Raw genomic sequence first — 6611 nt, forward strand, 5'->3', positions numbered from 1 at the left:
TTGCTGTTACCACCGGCTTGTTTTATTTATGATTTGAAGCCCATCTGCTGAGGAGTATACCGGGTGTCGCGTTGCTACTGAAGCCCGATCTCCGCAGCTGGCCCAGTTCTGGGCCCGTGCCGGTAAGTCCCGCTACTTGACGCCCTGCTCTGTCACTCTTTCTATGGATCACCGCAGCTAACACCACTCCAACGCTGAGCATCCCCTCGCCCCCTTTTTCCTCCGACTACTTTAATTATTGGGGACTCAATTACACGACACATCCGCTTTTTTAATGCCGTAACGCATTGTTTCCCCGGAGCCACAGTCCCCGTCATCCTGCAAAAACTCCCAGATCTGCTGAACACATTACCGTCCTCCATCCACAGGATTATTGTTCACGTTGGAATTAATGATTCATCCCTTCGACACTCTGAGGTGACCAAATCACAGTTCAGACAACTCCTACAGTTCCTAACCAGCACCGGCAAATCCATCTTCATCAGTGGACCGCTCTCTCCTCACGGCTGTGGGAGAGAAAAGTTCAGCAGAGTCCTCCAGCTCCACACCTGTCTCCAGTCTGTCTGCAGGGCACTCAGTGTGGGCTTCATAGATAATTTTAACTTGTTCTGGAATCGCCAATCCTTGTTAAAACCCGACGGTATCCATCCAAACAGACTCGGCAACTACATGTTAAAAGCTAACCTGCAGCACGCTGTCCAATCATACCCACGTGACTGACTGTTTACTCACCTCACCCACTCACTCACACAAGTCCCTCCCTCTTCTTCTACTGTGCCTTCTCAGTGTACCACTGTCTCCGTCTACTCCCCCTACAGGCCCCTGCTGTCACTACACCCCTCTGCTGCTGCTTTCCCCATTGCGACCATTGTAACTGTCAGACCCTTCCGCCCTCAGTCCACTTTCAAAGTTGTAAATAAAAATAACCTCTCCTACATAAAACTGAGTGCCCCTGCCTCCTCATCCCACAAGCATGACAACACCAATGCCAATTTCGGACTGTTAAACATCCACTCACTCACGAGCAAGGGTCAGCTCATACAGGATCTTATCACGGACCATAACTTTGATTTTCTCTGTTTAACCGAAACGTGGCAACTGCCCAATGATTTTTATTCCACTCAATGATTCCACTCCCCCCGGATTTATTTATAGCTGTCGACCGCGTGACTCTGGCAGGGGAGGAGGTCTTGCGATGCTCTACCGCGAGAAGTGAAAAGTCCTGCCAGTTTCTACCCCTGCCTACCACACATTTGAGTCCATCACCTCACAGTTATCTGGCCCCATCCCCACCATCGTTGCCACCGTGTACCGTCCCCCTAAACCAAACAAGGAGTTTTTAAATGACTTTGCTCAATTCCTGACACATCTTTCCACACTCTCTCCAAACATATTACTCCTGGGAGACTTCAATATCCACATGGACAATATCAGCAACGCTCTCACCAGAAATTTTACATCTTGCATTGACAGTTTTGGACTTCATCAACTCATCAACTTCCCAACACACTTAAAAGGACATACTCTCGATTTAATATGCTGTTCTGGTCTCTCTCCTGTCGACTGTAAGGCAATTCCCCTCCCCTTTTCCGATCACGTTAGTTTCCTTCAACGCCAACCTTGCACTTTCCAAAATCAATCTCCCACGCACTATTTCTTCCCGTAATATTAAGGACATTAATTTGGACATTCTCTCTTCTGGCATTAACTCCCTCCCCAATGCAGACAGCTTTTCCACCCCTGATGAACTGGTACTCCATTACAACAACAGTCTTCATAATCTCCTGGACTATCTTGCCCCACTTAAAACCAGATCTATCACTTTCACCCGCTCCTCACCATGGTTCACTCCCGCTCTCAGACAACTTAAATCCAAAGGATGCTGACTGGAACGCCTCTACAATAAGACTGGTCTCACTGTGCACAAGGAAATATATCACAACCACATTCTCCACTACAAGGACTGCATCTCACAGGCTAAATCCACCTATTACTCTGGTTTAATCAATTCAAACGATGGCAACTCAAGGGCCCTGTTTTCACTCCTCAGCAACATTACTCAACCCCCGGACTCACTTCCACCACAGATGTACTCTACTGCCTTTTGTAATACCCTTCTATCCTTTTTTACTGCTAAAATTAATAACATCCATCAGCAACTTGCTCCCAGCTCCTCTCACAATTCATCTTCCCTATTTCCCTCTGTGTCCCCTTCCCAGTCACTCTCACCATTTGCTTTATCTTCCGTTTTCGAAACCACTGGTCTGATCAAAAAATCCAAATCATCAACCTGCCAGTTAGACCCCCTTCCAACTGCTCTTGTTAAAGCCACCGTTCCCTCTCTGGCCCCTCTCATCACGCACATAATCCATTCTTCCCTCACCACTGGAATTGTTCCCTCACCCCTCAAAACAGCTGCTCAAGAAACCTGGTGTAGATCCCAATAACCACAATAACCTCCGTCCCATCTCCAATCTTCCATTTCTCTCAAAGATACTAGAAAAAACTGTTGCCTCTAAGCTCCATTCCCACGTTTCCCGCAATAATCTTTTTGATCAATTCCAGTCTGGTTTCCGCCCTCTCCACAGTACTGAAACGGCACTACTCAAAATCACCAACGATCTCCTCCTGGCAGCCGATTCCGGTCTCCTATCCATCCTCATCCTGCTTGACCTGAGTGCGACCTTCGACACCATCTCACACACCACCCTCCTGGACAGACTCCTCTCTATTGGCATAACACACACCCCCCTCAACTGGTTCAAATCCTACCTTTCTGGCCGCACTCAGTTCATCCAACTCAAATCATTCACATCACATCCACTCCCAGTCACCACAGGCGTGCCCCAGGACTCTGTCCTGGGGCCCCTCCTATTCATCATTTACTTACTCCCCCTTGGCTACATTTTCCGGAAACATCACATCCACTTCCACTGCTATGCGGATGACACCCAGCTCCATATTTCCACCAAACCCGACTCCACCCTCCCACCTTCCTCCCTCACTGACTGCCTCCTTGAAATAAAATCCTGGTTTTCATCCAACTTCCTCAAATTAAACAGTGACAAAACAGAAATTCTACTCATTGGCACTAAAACCACCCTATCCAAATCCCCCAGTTTCACATTATCTATTGACAACTCTAACATTTCTCCTTCCCCACATGTCAAAAGCCTGGGTGTCATCCTTGACAGCACACTTTCTTACACTTCTCATATCAACCACAGAACCCGGTCAGCTTACTTCCATCTCCGCAACATCAACCGCCTCCACCCCTCTCTCACACCTCACACAGCTGCCATTCTGGTCCACAGTCTTGTCACCTCCCGGCTTGACTACTGCAACTCCCTCCTGTTCGGCCTTCCACAAAAAACTCTCCATAAACTACAACTGGTACAGAATTCAGCAGCTCGTATTATCACAAGGATCCCATCCACTCACCACATCACACCGGTCTTCCAGCAGCTCCACTGGCTCCCTATCACACACCGTATCCAATACAAGATTTTACTGCTCACCTTCAAGGCCATTCACAACCTAGCCCCTCCATACCTGTCTGACCTCCTCCACATTGCCACACCCACTCGCACACTCAGATCCTCTTCCTCCATCCACCTCTCCGTTCCCCCCGCCCGCCTGGCTACCATGGGGAGCAAAGCATTCAGCCACTCTGCTCCCCAGCTCTGGAAATCACTCCCCCTTGACCTCCGTAACACCACATCTGTCAATCTGTTCAAAACCAAACTCAAAACACATCTGTTCAGACTTGCCCATTCCACCTGATCATATGCACTACACTGTCTTACTGTCTTCCCCTCTATTTTAATGTATTGTATGATGTTTTGTTGACAATGTTATGATGTTTTGTATGCTGTGTTTTATCTTTGGTGTAAGGCGACCTTGAGTGACTTGAAAGGCGCCCTAACAAATAAAATGTATTATTATTATTATTACTCTTCTGTCCACCATGGTACTAGCCTTTTATTTTTCCTTCCACATTTCTCAACAATAGCTTGCTTTGCAGCCTCAGTTATAACCTCTTGGGGAGTTTTTCCTTATCCGCTGCAAGGGTCATAAGGACAGAGGGATGTCGTATGCTGTAAAGCCCTGTGAGGCAAATTGTGATTTGTGATATTGGGCTTTATAAATAAAATTGATTGATTGATGTCCCTATTCACTTTGTCAGTATCTTCATTTAATTTCATTTGCTTCATACCTTCTTCACTAAGATACTTGAATTTTTCCCAATCAGCTGTTTTGAATATCCGCCTTTCTATTGAACTAACTGTCACACTGTTCCCTCCTCTACCTACCTTGCATGTTATAGGATAGTGGTCACTACCTATTGTTGTGTCTTTGTTTACCTGCCATATTTGCAATCTCTTGTGAAACCAGAGTTAGATCTAATACTGAATTAGACTGTGATCTATGACTTATTCTTGTTGAAGAACCATCAATCAAACATACCACATTTTTATTATCCATTATCTCCTCTATTACCAACCCACTGTGGTCTGTTTTATCTCCTCCTCATAATGTGCTATGAGCATTGAAGTTTCCACATCATATGACTTGTTTTTCATTTTGACCTTCTATTAATTCTGTTTCGCTTATTTCAATTCTTTTACATGGATTATCAATCAATCAATTTTATTTCTAAAGCCCAATATCACAAATCACAGTTTGCCTCACAGGGCTTTACAGCATACGACATCCCTCTGTCCTTAGGACCCTCACAGCGGACAAGGAAAAACTCCCCAAAAAAAACCCTTTAACAGGGGAAAAAAACGGTAGAAACCTCAGGAAGAGCAACTGAGGAGGGATCCCTCTTCCAGGAAGGACAGACGTGCAATAGATATCGTACAGAACAGATCAACATGATAAATTAACAGTAATCCGTATGTCACAATGAGACAGAAAGAGAGACAGAGAGAGAGACAGAGACAGAGAGACTGAGAGAGAGAGAGATGCAGGACAGACGGTAATGACAGTAGCTTACAACAACATTAATGAAAGTAATAATATTATAATTATAATTCTGGCTGTTGTGGTACAATATGTTGAAAGTATATATTAATATCTGATAGTGTACATATGTGACAATAATCATATCATATCAATAATCATATTATAAAAATTTATGATAACCATATTGTGATTTTTACCCCAAATGTGCACTACTATATATTCCAAGCTACTCTCACTCCCTAGGTTTCTATATGGTATTACTTGCTTAATGAATGTTGCACATCCTCCCCCAGAACCATTTACTCTGTCATTACGTTCACATATATAACCATTAATCACAAAACTTAGATGAGGTTTTAACCATGTTTCCTGAACACAAATAATATCTGGCTTGTTTCTTTGTTCATGAATAAATCTTTTTAATTATTGCCCGTTAGCTATCAAGCTTCTCGCATTCCACTGAAGCAGAAGCAATATTATTTTTATAGCTGCTGCGCAGCGATGGGTCGGGTCCGGGCATTTTTAGGCAATTCTGAGCAACAACCAGAAGAATTGGAAGCAGGGATGGACTGGGACAAAAATTCAGCCCTGGCATTTTCTGTCTAGCCCAGCCCACTACATTATCAGCGGACACCACGTAGAAGTCCACAAATCTGGGTAGAGAGTTAGAGAGGAAGTCTACGCAGCCAAAACAGCATGCCACCTCAAACTATAGGTAAAAGCTATAATTAAGCCTTGTATAGTGCTCAGGGTCCAATTCTACCCAATGTTTTGTTTTGTTTTTTAACAGTTTTTCTCAGTGGCTTTGGAGCATTTCTCACATCACAATTAACATTTGCACAACAGTTAGTGCATTTCTCAAAACAATTGGTACAAACTGCAAAACCTTGTTGATAACCTGCAGCAAGCAAGTATTCATGTCAATGAAAGTGTGCATGTCATAAAAAAAAGTCCTGACACCATCGTTTATGAACAAGATAGTCAAATGGCTTTGTCATGTTTTCATTATGACACATTACTTTCTAAGTGTTTTCCAATGCAAAAAAGTCAGATCTTTGTGACACTACCTGAAAATGCTCAAGACAGCACTATTTGCACAGCCATTTGAAAACTACAGTAAAAGTTATACATTACTGCATTTAATGAGGTAACTGAGTACAAGTCACTGAATACATACGATTCATATTTTTACTGCATATGCTCTTTGCAATTTTAATTTCTTCACAGCATTGTGCAAAAGAAAAATACACACTTAGAAAGTCCCTTTGGCTAGAGCTGTGCACAAATTCCATTGGAATTGTTCAATTTAGGCGACATTGTCTGGAAAAAAAGTGATAAAGAAATGTATAAAATTTGCTTGACAGATTTTGACAACTAGTTGAACATGTTTGTATGTAATGACTCAAGCAACTAAATGAGGACTATTAGTTTTATAGGGAATGACTATTCAGCATTCATAAGTATAGTTCATTTTGACTGACATGACATAAGCAAATGATAATGTTATAAAACAGCAGAGCATTGTATGAAAGCAATTGATGCATGTCAAAAAGCATTTGCAATTTGTTAGAACGAATGAGAAACTGCTGCTATGATGTACACAAATGACACATTGTTGTGGAGGTTGAACTAACAGTTATGAG

Source organism: Epinephelus moara, chromosome 2 (assembly GCF_006386435.1).
Source record: "Epinephelus moara isolate mb chromosome 2, YSFRI_EMoa_1.0, whole genome shotgun sequence".
In the NCBI taxonomy this organism is placed as follows: domain Eukaryota; kingdom Metazoa; phylum Chordata; class Actinopteri; order Perciformes; family Serranidae; genus Epinephelus; species Epinephelus moara.